We start from the raw sequence: 15,996 nt of genomic DNA, 5'->3' as shown, positions 1-15,996 counted from the left end.
CGTCATTAAATATTTACAAAACGCGTTGTTTTGTGCTGTTGGTGAGTGAGATAAAAAAAAATAGTGAATCCTGCCCAATGAGAAAGCTTCGACCAGATCATGGAAGCAGCATGGCCTTGTGCAGAGCAAGCCCGTGCAACTTGCAGTGTGGACGGCAGATGTCGCAGCTGCGCTCGTCTCACGCAGCTTCCTCCCTCTTTCCCCGTCCACCCTGTTCTTTTTTTCCTGTGACTGCCGGTTAGGGTTTTGTTGAAAAAAAGTCTGTTCTGTGGGGAACAGGCGGGGGCGTCGATCTGTAAAGACACAGTCAGAGCCGGCCTTGCATTATTCACTGAGCAGCCTTCCAGCCTGGCCCTGCCCCGGAATCTTTTCATTGTTGTGCCTCCGTGGAAACATAGGAAGGGAGAAAGAGAAATGTCTTGAGTGTTTCTTTCGCTCTGGTATTTTTTTTTTACTTAGCTGGGAGCCATGTTTTGAAGCAGCCCTTTTACGGAATTATAGACATGACACCCGAGCGGGGCGTGAAGGATTGACAACAAAGGGGAAAATCTGACCAGAAAGTAAACAGGAAAAGGAGGCGGACGGGCGACCAAAGGGGATTTTGAAGGGACGTTGGAGGGGTCGTGGCGTTTTGAAGCCATCATATCCTGGGGCTGCATCCGGCTTTTTAGCTCGGGGAAGCCTGGGCTGGAGTCCACACACACCCACCCAGAGAGGCCGAGGTAAGTTTGTTTTGTTTTTGGCATTGAGAACGCCTCACTCCTGGTTATTGTGTGGACACGTAACTGCCAAAAGGTCCCATGCCATGTTGTTTGCAGCTGTCAGACAGTCTGCGCTTTTTAGCCAATAACAATTTGCATTCTGGGACTAGTGAAAGTGTACTTATGGCAAAAAATGGGACCCTGAGACCCATAATGCAAAGTGATGACTGACAAGCAAGGACTGGCTGCATTTGTAACACATGACACTGCCAAGTACGCTTATGGATAGGTGCCACTTCTTATTGACCTCTAGGGCTTGAGACCCACTTGTATGTTATATGTGGGATTCGTCGGGCTGCAGTGAGTAGGCATTGCACCCCTTACTTTTTTGTTTTAACTGAGAACTCCACACGGAATCTCCGTAAAGCTGTCTTGGTGGTCTATCAGCTAGCAATCGGCAATGGCAGGATTTTGGTCTGAGGCAAACAGTGTACGCTCAGAGAAGTCAGCCCCTCTGGGAAGTGGAGACATTGCAGTACAGGCGTGTGCTATTGCCGAATACTGCGCATTCTGGCTTCTGCTCTGTATGACTGTGCCTTTCCTGAATGTTGCGCCTTGTGAAACGCAAAATAAATAAAGTTTATGTATTGGCTTTTCTAACGCATAGCAGACTGCATTGGCTTCTCTGAAAAGTAATCGAATTGTAAATCAAAGCATTGGGCAGCGAGCTGCCCCCTTCATGGCTTCCTTGCCTGTGTTTGTTTGCAAATTGACCGTTGCACCAGGGCCCACTCATACTTTTGGTGAACTTGGCATTCAAATTGCTTGGTAATGTAGGCTTTGTGCCCGTTAGCTGAAGGCCACAGGACGGCACGAAGAGTGCCCTTCTGCACCCCAGCAGCTGTACTTGGGATATGGCAGTGTGATTGAAAGAGATCTGCAAGTAATCGTTTTGATGACAGCCCGGAGATGTCTTTTATGTCTTGGCATGTTGCCTATGTGAGTCTGCTTTCCTGGATTTTGGCGTGCTGTGCGTGAGTCTCGCAGGAGTATACACGATACAAAGTTTAGGTAGTTTAACATTAAGTGTATTTCAGATTTAGCATTGGTTTTTGAAGTCCCGTGCACATACGATGCACTTTTATTGTGTTTTGTGCCCTAATGGTACGTTTAAGTTATCATGACAGTGATGTTTCTAAGGTAAACATCAATTGAACGTTAGCCAGGGCAATCACTATTTAAAAAAAAATGTGTGACGAGGGAACCCCTCATACGAGAGCGCAGGCCCGATATGAAATTTGCATTGAAATATGTGGCATGGACTAATGTGGTGGTGGGCCACGGCGTCGACAGAAGGAAAATGGTCATCTGTTAACTGGTAATGCGTGTGAAAATGAGCCCGGTCTCACAGAATGAGGGTCACAGTCCCCCCGGAGCTTTGGTTAACCCCTTCCTTTATTATTGCAGGAATTGGGGAAGAGGACACGGTAACTAGGCAACACTTACAGGGAAGCACACCGCCTCCGCCTCCTTGGTATCTTCGGACGAACTGGCTTTGTAAATAATGTATACGATCAGATCGCGAAAAAGAGGCGTAAACGCTCGAGCATGATTATTCCAGGCAAATTAAAACTGGCTCGCGATTCCTGTCTCTAATTGGCCGGAATGTTTCACTTGGGTGTCTCCGCGCGCCTCAGTTTATTTACTGTGCCTAGGTAGGACATTGCTGTGCTTGTTTGGTTTTCATTACATTTGTATTTGTCTGCATTGACCCGTGGACAAAGTACAGTTGCACTAGGTGTCTAAATGTTTACCGAACCCAATTGTTAACCCTTCTTTCTCATCAAACGTTCGTGGTGACATGCCACTGGCTCCCACAGTTAAGTTGCTGTCCAAACATTTAGGATTTTACCAGCCTGGTTTACGTCTTCAAGTGGTAGAGTCGGGCCTCGGTGTCTCCAACCGGTCGTAATTCCTGTGATGTTTTTCTAACATCGGTTTTTATAAAATCCATAAGAGTATTTCATTTAAACCCCTCCCCCCCCCCCCCGGCTGCCATAGCAATGGAGACGCGAGTTATCCCAATTACTCTAGACACGAGGCTTCAGTCAAAACTATTTAGCTTTCAAAAGGCCACTCGATCCGCTTGAAAATGGAGCTTGAAATATTGTTGACCGAAGAAAAGCTAAAATGCATGTACGGTGGCTTGTGCATGTTTTGTCTGTATCTGTCAGGTTGACCATGGCATGCGTTTCATGACTGGGGATTTGAAATGGAAGGATATGTGTCATGTTGGGTTAATAAATACAGTAGAAACATTTTTAGTGTGGCAACTTTAGCATTTGGTAGCAGAGGATTGGGCACATGTTTGGTGTCCAGTAAGCAGTAGTTTGCAGGACAATAAATAGCAGGGACGTTTGGGAACTGGAGATGTGTGCACCAAAGCATTTGTCCCATCCCCCATTTACGGTAACACCTTGATGTATTTGTGTTTTTCTCTTGAAAAAATACGTTCGCATTATATTAGTGGGGTCCTAAAATTGTGTGGGCTTCGCATTTCTTTTGTTTTTTGCGAGGGAGGGGAGGGTGCACGCTGCCCACAGTTGGTCTTTGGGAGGTCATGCCTGTCCCCAAGCATTCATTGGGGTATTTGCATCTCCCACACATTATTGGGGAGAAGGACTGAACGGCTCTGGGGTTTCTTTATTGCCTGTTACTGCAGGACCATCGTGCCACTGAGTGGCCATTTATTCCCTCCTGACGTAGGTGGCCACAGTAAATCCTACTGTATTTGCAAAAAAACACTGACCTTACCGTAGGATGGATTTGGGATATGGAAATATCACCAGAACCAGTTTACCTATTTTTACCTTCACATCAGTTGTTTAGATAACAATTTAGAAATGGCTCCAGGTAACCATTTACAAGCACTTATTTTCTCTTTTTTTTTTTTTTAAATTCTCAACCGTACAAGTGGCACTTCCCTCCCTTCAATACAGTGAGTAAAGTATGTACACAGGGTCATTGTAATGGGGTAACATGGTGGCCGTAAAATGGTGGGCATCTCTGATGTCCCCTTGCCACCTTACACATGTAATGAATAAACGTGTCTCTCTTGACAATATTGTGCATTAAATATGTACTAGTTTTTTAACACTACTCTACATTATCCACTTCGACCATCGCGTTGAAGGTGGAAATGGACATATAGCAATTAAATCAGCAATAACTCTGAATATGGCGGATTTGCAGAGGTGTTTCTGCCAAACTCGTAATGAATGCCATAGAATTGTAGATTGGTTACTGTGAATAACTGGGTTATATTGTACCCTTGGGTTGGAGTAACATCTAAAAGACAACAAGAGCAAAGCTAGAGTTGTTTATATCCTCACTTACAACCCAGAGGTTAAATTCAACTTGTCATTGAGAGCCATCCCAACCCATTCTCGACCCCAGGGCTGGCCAGATGAACTTGCAGTGAAGAGGACTGGCATGAGAGAGGCGGACTATATGTGTGGGTACCTATCGCCTCACCTCCTCAAACACCAGGTGGGTAGATGGAGTCGTAGCACAGATCAGCTGTGAGCCACTTGATGTAGGAAACCAGTTAAGCTTTATTTACACGTTTGCAGTCTGTGTTCCAGTTACTCTTAAGACACATACCCCCCCCAAGCTCAGTCCCCAACTGACACACTCAGAACACTCAACCTCATTCTCCTGAGCTGCCAATCACCTCAGACACCAACATTCTAACAGCATACCTAGGTGGCCTGTAGGACAAGGCTACATTAACACATTCTCCCTAACTTTCATTACTCGCCCCACCCCAAAAACAAATGCTGCCACCCCACCCTCACCAACCTCCTACATACCCTGCTCATCTACAAAAAAAAAGAAAATCATTCATGGTGTCCTGGAACCCAGCCCATTTTCCTCTGCCATTCAGCAACAGTATTTTGGGCTGACTGCACAAAATATCCAGACTCGTCGTTAGTGGAAAAGGTTGCTTTAATGTGACAGACCGTGGCTTACAAAAACACACTAACCTGGCTCCCTGGCCTTACAGACTAAAGGATCAATTAACAATCGCCAAAAACAACTAAATAAATAAGCAATTCAAATTCATCACTTCCTATCCTTGATCCCTCCTCTCCCCTCAATTCTTCTCAACCTTAATTCCCGCTTTCTCCCATCTTCTCCCCGAGTCCACGCCCCTCCTTCAATACCTCTTCCCCCCTCTTTGCACCCCCAGGGTAGGCAGTTAGTGCAAACAACACTACCCATCCTCCTTACCGCGATAACAATCCTTCGGCTTCAACCAACCATCATTTAACCAACCGTGTCCCCGGCACCAAAAAAACCCTCGCCAGAGGTATTCTTTCTGCCCCCCTAACATCCCTATTTAACTCTTGTTTAATTGTTCCTTCTCCTTCCTTCCCTTCTCTTGTAATTTATTTTTAAAACATTCCCCACAACAACCTTGCTCTTAGACCTAAAATCCAAAACTGAGAGAACCGTTCTTTATTTTCTCTTCTTTTGTAATTCACCCTACTTCCTTTCCTCCAACGCTACCCCTTCACGTTGCTTGCCATGCCAACATCGCTTTTCTCTGCTCTTTCTTCTAACGATAGAAACTCTTCATAAACGCGTCAAAGCCAGCTAACACCTTCCGTAAATTATAACTAAAACTTCCTCCAGCTGCCATGGCCAACTTTCTTCTCTACATAATCCTAATAGCCCTCATATCCTTAATCCCCACCATCAAAACATTCTCTTGGGAGAAAACACTATACCCAACTGCCCTAAAACATTTATACCCCTACATTAACAGACACCCTGCATACATTGATCGGTCCCTCATAATCATCTTCAGAACACCACTTCCTGCCGCATCTGTGAAAAAAAAGAGACATTAAGCACCACACGTAATTGAACTCAATCAACCTTACTGCACTCTGGTACTCCTCCTTTCTCCCCCAATAATTCCTTGCTCTTCAGAAACCTTTCTCCTCCTCCCTGCTCACTATATCCCCTTTCTGGCAAATACCTCACCAGCCAATAACTTTTCCTGTGCTGCTCATACGCTAACAATCCCAACCCCTTACCCACTTTTCCTGGAGTCCAATTCTCCCACCTGACCAGATACCAAAACCTTTTCTTATTGTTTACATGTCTGCGCCATGTTCTGTTTCCTAAACGGGGCACCACTGTCCCTCTCTTCCGCTAGCAGACATATAACTTCCTTACCCTCCTTGTTTATAGAGTTATTCATTATGTTCATAACCACTTCTTTGCCCCAGACCTGCTGCAATTAAACCATCATAAGTCTGCACCAGCACCCTTATTATGCAGTACCTCTTATGGACCCTAACCCCCCCCCCCCCCCAAACTTTGTTCGTCTCACCTCGCCAACCTCTCCCCCTCTAACCTGCTACACCCCCCCCTTTTTACCAATGCCCATTCTTCTAACCCATTCTCTTCCACGCCAACACCTCCTCAGTGCCCTAACCGGATTTGTCAACACCTAGGCCCTTTGACCATTTTTCCTATTTTCCTAACACTTTTTTGTTGTTGTTGTATAATCATTTATTTACTTATTTCTTTCTCTTTTGAAACACACCCTCTTGCCCTTATACCCCATGCCCATCAACTCACTGCACTTCGACACCACCTGCCCACTACTGCCACCCACAATTTTGTTCTGAAAACCTGAAACGCCTATGATGCCCCCCCCTTGTTGTTATTTCTCTTTATTTATTTACTTTCCCTACCCACTAAGAGCCCTAACTTGTGTGGTGTAAATGCATTATTTGTGCAGACATCGCCCCGGTCTCCTCTACCCATCACATGCTCTCCAATCAAGTACCCCCAACTAATGCCGCAACTAAGCCTTTTCTTTCCCATATTCATCACTTCAACCGCAAACTTTCTCTTCTCCTCTGCCAATCCATGTGATACCTTATAATCCTAAACCAAACCCAACCTCATTTGGTATGGCGCCAGCATATTGAACAGCATCTCATGGCTATCTACCCACCAATGTACCCTTGTATGGGTATTCCCCTGTACCCACCATGACCATACCCAATTTATCCGCGCTCCTTACCCTGCACCCTTCCTTATTGCTCCCCTACTGCACTGGGGGCTGCACCTGCTCCCTCTGTCCATGCAGTTTAATCCTCCACGCAGTAACTCCACCCCTCCTCATTTTGTCAATTTATCAGTGTATTCACCCTTTTCAATACTTGCTCCCTTGCTCTCTGCTATGCGCCTGACCTGCTGCCCCCCATTTCCCGGGTTGCCATACACAAGTCTTCTGTACATGCCATTTAATTCCCTCTGCGCACTGCCCTCTGTGACACCACATCCCTTCCTCTAGGCCACTGCGCCCCCATGATCACCGGTGCAAATGTTCCATATCATCGAAGTTTCCACCACTGCACAAGGGGGCCGTCCATGCAACCCAGTCCATGCAGTTCCATCTCAACACTGTGTTTTTCTCCACCCCCCACTGCACAAGGGGCTAACCATGCACCCTCGTCCATGTCGTTCAAAACAAACACCTTGCTACTTCAAGTTGCATCACTGCCCACTTTATTCCCTTGCGTGCCGCTCTTTCTCCGAGCGCAAATCCTCAGAGTGGATGGAACGGACAGGGTGGATGGAACGGATAGAGCAGACGAAATTAAGCAGATAGTGACTGAGTAGACGGAATGGATCGAATTGGATGACTTGGATGGAACTGGACGTTTGGAGGGAAATGGGTGGTACTGGATGGAACTGGATGAAACAAACAGATCGAATGGAGTGGACTGAATGACCTAATGGATGGAGTGCATAGACTCAGATATACTGATGAAACTGGACAGAGTAGATAGCACTGACAGATGAGATGGAACCGGTTAGAGTGGATGGAACCGTTGCCCTATATCTGTATCCCCATATATACCTCACTATTTATCCGTAGGTCCCCACCGTCCTGTCCACGTGCCTGTGTCAGGTGCTTCTACAGATAACCACCATATCGCACCACTACGCTTATTCTCTACTATACACCATCACTGAACTAGAACACAGCTATACCCCTGTTAATTCGGCCTGGCTGTTCCCTTAAGAATACAACCCCATGAACACCCCATCACCCTAATAAAACGCAGCTAGCTGATTACATAAGCATTCCTCAGGCCTACCGCAGCCATAACCCAGTCTGAGTGTCCACCCCATAGACTGCATACATTCAACTGATATCTTCAGCACCACACCTATCGCTAGAAAGCAGCTTTCATCCAATAACTACACCAGCTGCACACATATCCGGTGCATCCATGCACCATACAACACTATCTCTCTCTACTGACTTGAACTACGGTTCACGAGGGCGTTCAACCTACCAGCACTTTGAGGTCATACCAATGATATATAAGGCGCTATATAAATGGCAAGTAACATAACTTAACGTATACCCCCTTGCACCCCACCATTTTTGTTCCTTTTATTTTTGTAAATCCTCAATTCCTTTACCTTCTTTACTTTTACCTTTTCTCCTCTTATTAATATTTAAAAATAAATGTTAAACCATCCTCTCCGTCCCTGTGTCGAAAAAGTGTAACTCCACACCGCTACAATGTTCGTCTCCTCCCATTCCTCTCTTTCACCTAACTTTTCCCTTTAAAATGACATTCTCTCCAACCTTGATCCTCAAAGTTCCCCCATTAGTCTAAAACTTAATTGTTGACCTGTATTCACCCATCAACTGTCACCAAATTCAACTGACGCCCCCACCCACTTCCCCTTAAGCCCAGAAACTAAACAAGGTACAATTATTTGTGTTGCCGTTCACGCAAACCCACCAACTTCTTGACCCAATAATGTCCCCCCCACCGATTCCTTTGTATAGGAAGCCCTTTCCACCCAGTCACCTCTACCCCCTCCTCCGGCAACCCTTGCCCCAAAAAAATTGCTGGCTCCCTTCTTCCTCTGTACCACCCAACCCCCAGTCCTATCCTGGGTGGGGCAACCAATAACTGCGTAGTAAAAAAGGCACAGGCCAGACCTGCAGTTTCAATGAGCTCCTGAACCACAAGGCCCAGAGGGGCCATACATTTGCCACACCCCGCACCTTGCTCTGTGCCGGGTCTTCTACCTCATGCCAGAGTAGGCCAACCCCTATTTCCCTTTAGCCACTACACTCTTCTCTCACTTAACCATTCGCCCCTTACCCTACCCTGAAAACCCTCTTTTCTTTAAAATAGAAACCAAAATTATCTTCTCCTTCCCTCCATCTGGAGCCCTCTGCTCAGTCCCCACCAATTTCTGATGGTCAGACTCTTCACAAGGCAGAGAGTGGGGGGTAGAGCTCTCTCCTCTGCAGTTGCCTCCCTCTGGGATGACCTCCCTGCCCCTCTCAAATTTGCTGTGCCACCAGAAGTTCGGAAGCGGCCCAAAACCGAACTCTTCACTTCCACTATCTCTCTCTCCCCTGCTAACCAACCCGTATACTGTGCTGACTGGCTACCCTCAGAGTCTCAAGGTACCAGGCCCCCCTTTTTACCTGTATCCCCCACACTGTTACCCTTCCTACCGCACATTAGGGGCTGTATCTGGAACCTTAACAGTCCCCTTCCTCCTTGCACATTACACAGAGCGGCGTGGCCCTAGCTGCACTTACTCCAAGCACTACTTACTTAATTGTACTCCCTCTTGCTCTTTGTGTCTCGCACTATCTGACTGACATAAGGCTTAGACAGATTGTTGTTTTGTCCTCCCTTTTGTGTTTCTTCCCTCATCTTGTCTTTCTTAGAAACCCTTGTGTACAGGCGCACTTTAAATTACTAATCGTATCCTATCCTCCTTCCCCGGGTCGAACCAACTGTTACTCTTTTCATCCTCATCATCCCTTTCAAAACACCCTTCTTGGCCCTCCAGTGCCATTTATTATTATTACCCATCCAATCCTGTTTCAACCTGGGACCATTCTTCATAATAATCTATTTCCATGTATTGATTTAATGTGTATTATATATATCTAATCACATCCTTTAACCACAAATACACCTCCCACATCGTCTTCACACACCCCAACCTTAGCCTTCCAAATACCAATCCACCGTCAGCTCAAATCCTGCTCACCTCTTGGTCCAACCGTTGTAGCGTGAAGCGTACACCCCATCGCTGCTGCACTGCCACTGGGGTAGGGGGGGGGGCCGTCCAAATCTCTCCCCACTCTTAGTGCAGGTGACTGCGTTCTGGCCATCTCCCTGCACCAAGATATCCATCCTAGGGATGTGCTATTCCCTTCTGCTCCTGTTTTAGGCGGGGTGCCCTGTTATCAGCCCCCCCCCACCCCCCTGACCACACTGCCGGGGGTACTGCCCTGCCCACTAGCTACTTCATCCCTGCTTCCAACCCACTGTGCCCCCCCCCCTGCTGGTGAGCGATGGGTAGCACAGTGTGCCCTCCACAGAGAACCGACGGCAGGCTAACCACTCCCGCCTACTCTCTCCCTGCCAAATAAGGCTGTGGCCAGGAGACCCGACCGGACGGGAAGGCAAGTAAAGTTATTCCCACTATAACCCACCTACAAATAATAAAATGTATAACCCTGCGTATAGCTTAATAAATATATATATTATATCGTATATATCACCTAAAGGGGGACAAACTCCCCACCCGACTCGCTGGTCTGGTGCAGCGCCCAAAACCTCCCCGGGCAGCAATGCGTACCGGGTGCTCCCTGGGGACCCCCCTTCTTGCTGACAGTGTTGGAGCCGCAGCCAGTCGCTGTGACAGGCTTGCAGCTTCAGCATGGTCAGGGGGCAAGGACGTGCTCCGCAGCAGGCTGGTCACACATCCAAATACTGCACATAGTGCTGCTCTGACACCGTAGTGGCTGGTAGCCTCTGTTTCATTGACAAGCCTTTGGCTAAAGTACTGTCACAGAGCAGCTCTGTGTTTAGCAGTTGACCTGTGTCACAGGCCTGCTGCGAGTGTGGTGCAGGCTGTGGGTCAGCTCACACAGCATCCCCTGCTACTCACGGGGAGCACCCGGTATGCAAGGAGACCTTGGGGAAATAGAGAAAAGGCTGCATTTCACTGTCACTCATTCCCCTTTAGTGATTATGACTCCTATATGCTGCTGAAGTGATCTCATAATAGGAGGATACGGTCCACAGTAGACTGGACTGCACCCATTGTTGCATATTGCTGGTCCCCTTCTGCAACGGCAGAGGCCATCCTTTAAACAATGGTATGGAATTTTGCTAAGAGCAAAAGCAATAGTTATAAATTAATACTAAACCTACTACACATCACCTTTTTGTTTTTGATCTGAATGCAGATTTTTGCAGATATTGCTGCGAAAATTGGAATCCCTTCGAATCTTGCAGTGTTTAGTTACAGTGAAGGTTCCTCACTTGTAGACTAGCCTAACAGAGCAAAATGTTATGCATTCTGACTCTGCATGGACAGGGGATCCACGCCGAATAGGCTGGAATGCTGGAGCTGAACAAACTACTCGCTAATTTAATTGTACCATAACCCTACACTAGTTGGGCCACGCTCTAGTGTCCATAGTACCTATTTCATCCTACTTAATGCACTTCTCAGATGCTTTGAAAAGGCTACGACGGGTAAAAGGGGCTTGGCTAAACAAATAGCTTTATGATGACGCACAGGCACTCCTACATATGCTTTGCCTTTGCACCCATCAAAGAATGCCTGTTCAATCATCAGCGGACAATCGTAGTAAACAGAATTTCGTCAGTTTACTGCACAATTCAGCATACTTTGGGACACTGCTGTCCTTGCACCTTGTCTGTAATGGCGGCGCCCGTCCATAACTCATCCTTGTCCCCTCTTACTGCCAATCCAAGGCAGAGGTGGGAGGCCAAAGCAGTTCCTTCCTTACCTTTGGAGAAAGTATCATTGTTACAGGCCTGTGACTGCTATGCACGTTTAATGTGGTTGCACGGCATTGTAGCCACGTGTTCCCTCAAAGGACGCACACTTTATAGCTAGTGTTTTTAAGGCTTGTGGGGTTGTAATTTTCTTGGTGGTCCTAGTTAATGTTTTCATGGCAGGAATCGACACTTTGTCCAGGTGAGCTCTGACTCAGTGGTTACAAAGGCTTCCCTACATCGGGTGCCTGCCACTTGTGGCTCTTCACATGTTCTGGACCTTTGACTGTGATTTCTAGGTATGATGGTAGCTGCAGTACCATGCAGCGAATGGAATCTGTTCTATGTGATTTCATCAAGGAGATTTGGTCAAATCCATCCCATTTCTTTTTTCTTTTTACTATTGGGCTGCAAATATATGCGGAGGGAGACTCCCCTTACCCTCACCTTATTATTACCGTTACCCACCCCCCAGATATGTCTGGCCAAATTCGTCTGAAAAAATTCAATGGATTTGGCTTTGACCAAATCTACTGCGATGAAACCTCTCTGTCCGATGGAATCCAGTTCTAGTTAGATTAGGGTCTGCCAGACCTGTGTGTATGTGGACACACCTGTATCAGTGAAAGGAAGAGTGAGGCTTTATTTCCATGATTGGAAGACTGCCACCTTCCTCCAGCCCTAGGATTGGAGGGAGGGGGTCACTTCGAGCCCTGTGTGTGGTGTGGCACACCCAGAAGAGTTTCCAGGGTGTTTATTAAAAGTAAACAAACTCCTAGCTTGACCTTGACCTATCTCTGAGGGAAGTTCCCTACATAGAAACTAAAACTAATGGTGCTTGACAAAAGAAAGGTATTTAGTACAAAATCCTATCCAACTATTCTGACCCTACCACTTCGGAAAACGTAACTAAAAAAAAGAGGCGGGAGCAATGGCCTCTATCTTAGTCTTTAGCCTGGCCTAATCACTTGGATGGCTTGTTGTTAGATTCAAGTTCGTTGGTGTGATTTAAAATAAACAGTTTATAACTTCCTCCGGAAAACAAGGGTTTTAATCAATATCTCCAGGTTACCTTTTAACACAGTTCTCTTTAGAACAGTTATTTGGCCCTTGGACTCCCCTACGGCCCTCTGGCAGACTTGCATTCTCTCAATCCACGTAATTCACAAAGGGTGCTTGTTTACTCGGTTTCTCAGGCTCCCGTAACTGTCAACTTTCCCAGCCTTGGTAAAAAGTGTTCATACCTCTCTGTGCGAGTGTTTACTTCCCTGTTGCTACTTGTCTCTGCTGCCAATGTCCTTCTGGTGTAGAGCTTCCGGCAATCTGGTCTCAAAGTCGGTTGTCGGGCCCCAGGCTCACCTCAGCTTCCCTGTGGTCACTACACCAGGGGAGACTGGTGCTTCCCCAACTCTGCATTTTCCCCTAACCTTGGTTTCTTTGTCAGACGAGGATGCCAGCTTTCCAGCATCTGGCTACAGTTTGGCCCACCCTCCATGCTACCGCAGGCTTCACAGTCGAGCAAGGCTCTGCCCCTCTAGGACTTCTTCTCTACAGAAGCTCGTCTCTGCATAGGAATCGCTCTCCTCCCTGCGTAGGAGTTTCCTCTCCATTTACAGTTCCTCCTCGGTTTATGTACGTCATCACAGACAGAAAGGGTGTGTCCTTGTGGCGCTCGGATGAAATCCAGCATTGCCAGAAGCCAGAGAGATGGAAGGAGTGTCAGTGATTGCTGGAGTCAAAACAGTTTTGCCAAGTCCCAAGTAGACAGACAATGTATTTTGGACTGGGGAGTCCTTGTTCCTGAGAGGGGAATCCCCACTTGCCCAGAGCCCTATGGAGTGTCTTTTGCAGAGCGGGGTGGCTGTCCTGTGGAGAAAAAGGACAAATTGACCAGATTCGTCACAGTGGGTATGCCTGTGGAGGCCTTGAGCCAATCGGTATAGTACTATCTGGGACCAAGTCTGAGTGATGAGGATGATGCTGCTAACAATCCTTACTAGAAGCAATGGTGCTGATTCCTAATACTTCCCAAGGCAAAGCTATGTCTCTTTCCAACCAATAGAATCAAGCTTTAGGAAATTCTTCCCTTGATCTGGTGGGTATAGTTGGATTCTACTTCCATTGCACCTGTTTTGTGTTCCTCTAGGGGTGTCACTGGAACAACATTCGGAGCCACTGATGCTCTACTGCAACTTGGATGGCATTGCTGCTGCTATCCTCCCATGTTGCTCTATCAAAATTCATGAGGCAAGACTCCTTCGGGAGAAACTTCTTTGTCTTGCCCTGAATTGCTGAGTCCCTGATTTGGAGTCTCCACTAACCTGTCCCAAAGGGTCTTTAGTGAGCTACCATGCTACTGCTGTTCCTCAGTCCACTGACATTGGGCTTGCCTCGTGTCAGTCCCTGGCCTCGTCTGCATCACTTGTTCCATCCCTCTCTTGTGCAGGCCTTGCGCCTGGGACATGAACCAAGACCTGCTGAAAAACAGACATTATTTATATTCTTTATAAAGCGCCACTAACCCAGGGGCTTCAGCACGCTATAAGACAGACCAAGATAAAGAAAGAAGAGGGGAACGCTTAAACTACTATTTTATCAAATAGACATTTTTTTTAGATCTTTTTTGAATCTCAAAGGGCAGGACAGGCCCAGCAGAGCAATTGGTAGACCATTCCAGGCTTTGGGTGCCCAGACATCAATACTTGTAGCCCCGATTTTATTCAATTTGAAGCGAGGCTGAACAAGAAGGGTACTGCAATTTGATCGTAAAATTCTATTCAAAGAATTTTTATGACAATGATCCTTAAAATATTGGGGGAGGGTCGGTCGTGCCAACAACACACTTGTGGTGATGTGAGTACTATATGTTCGATTTGGTATTGTACCGTAATCGGTGGATTAAGCGGTGCTTGAAGGTTACACAGTCTCTTAAAAATAGCTCTAACTGCGCCATTTTGGATGGCCTGTAATTTTTGTAGATTGCCTTTCGATGTGCCAGCAAGCTATTACAGTAATCTAGTCTTGAGTTCAGTAGGGCAGTGGCTGAAACAGCTCTGTTTTCCAAGGTGAGGTAAGGTTGCCTTTGTCTGAGCAGTCTATCAATGTACATACATAAAGAACTGACAGTTTACCTGATTAGTCTAAACATAAGGGGTAACCTTAATGGTGCAGCCAGCAGTGGAAAACAGTGAATAACACGGGTCAAGTTTATTAAGTCTGCGACCATTGCGACTATAAGTGTTTTTCTATCGTAAAGAGCCATCGAATTGTGAGCCGTACAGGCTTGTATGGGGGCGTAGATCTTATTAATTGTCTGTCGATCATGATCGTAATCTCCTGTAAGCTTGAGCAGTATTTGCAAGTCGTTGGCGTAGTTGGTATATGATACGCTGACGCTGTCCAGTAGATGAAATAGTAGATTAAATAGGGGCTTCGTGTAGATGTTGAATAATGAGGGAGATAAGCATGCTATTTGAGGGACACCACATTCCAATTTACCTGGCGTGGCCTTGAAGTCAGCCAAGGCCACTCTCACTGACCTCGGGCCTAAAAAGTACCTGTTTCAAGTCGCCGCCTTTGTGAGCAACCAACCACGTCGACCAATTGTCAGGAGTTACACAGTATACCCCGTTAGGTTTGGGGGTAGCTGTGCTTATGTAAGGGGACAGGCATACTCATACAGTATGCGGGTAAACTAGAAGGAAGAATAGACAAGGTAATTCTGAACAACGGAACAGGGAACAAGGACAGACCTCGATGGTGAACAAGAAGGGATGGGAACCATGCACTGACAAACATTGACTAGAGACTACCCACAGATATACAGGAAGCTCAATGCCTCTGTGTCTGAACCCTATGGCACAAACAAGAAGTGTACTTAACCGAGACAAGTGGTATGTGTCCAGCCGGAACCTACACCGGATGCCCTCTGGGGGAACAGAGCGCAGCACACTGTTGCATTAAATTCACTATAGACTACAAGTAAAACGAGACAAAGGAAGGGGTAGAGATCGCCTACTGTGAAAGCCAGCACCCAAATTCTGAACAAAGGAATAACAGAAGCATAAGTGAGGACCCGAACGGTAACAGAAATATCTAGGGAAGAATAGGCAGCCAGGTAAGCAAGGTTCTGCAATGGTACAGGAGACTGGAACTGCAGGCTAGAAACTATGGACCGGAATCGAGGAACAGCGGAATGAATTGCAGACCAGGAACAAGGAATACTCAGGACTAGGATAACAAGGACTGGACTGTAGCATGTAACAGAAATACAAGGGACTGTAACTCTGGGCTAGAATAACAAGGGTGGAAATTTAGCCTGAGAACAAGGAAACTCGGAATTGAAATCTAGGCATCTAAAGTCAGTAAACGTGGGCTATGGGCACAGAGCAAGGAACTGC

General features: G+C 46.6%; 1 protein-coding gene across 2 annotated transcripts in view; it reads left to right on the top strand.

The window, feature by feature from the left end:
* Positions 1-323: 323 nt before the first annotated feature.
* CDK17 (cyclin dependent kinase 17) overlaps positions 324-15,996 on the top strand; it is a 1,505,117-nt gene continuing 1,489,444 nt past the window's right edge. Inside the window, exon 1 of one of the 2 annotated variants that reach the window (XM_069629414.1) lies at positions 324-722. The gene's annotated coding sequence lies outside the window, so the exon portion shown is untranslated. The remainder of the gene's footprint in view (positions 723-15,996) is intronic. The other variant, XM_069629415.1, reaches the window with a different exon arrangement.

This window comes from Ambystoma mexicanum, chromosome 12 (genome assembly GCF_040938575.1).
Source record: "Ambystoma mexicanum isolate Mex_15411 chromosome 12, UKY_AmexF1_1, whole genome shotgun sequence".
NCBI lineage: Eukaryota > Metazoa > Chordata > Amphibia > Caudata > Ambystomatidae > Ambystoma > Ambystoma mexicanum.
Note: the sequence above shows the minus strand (reverse complement) of the source record. Positions and strands in the feature narration are given on the sequence as shown.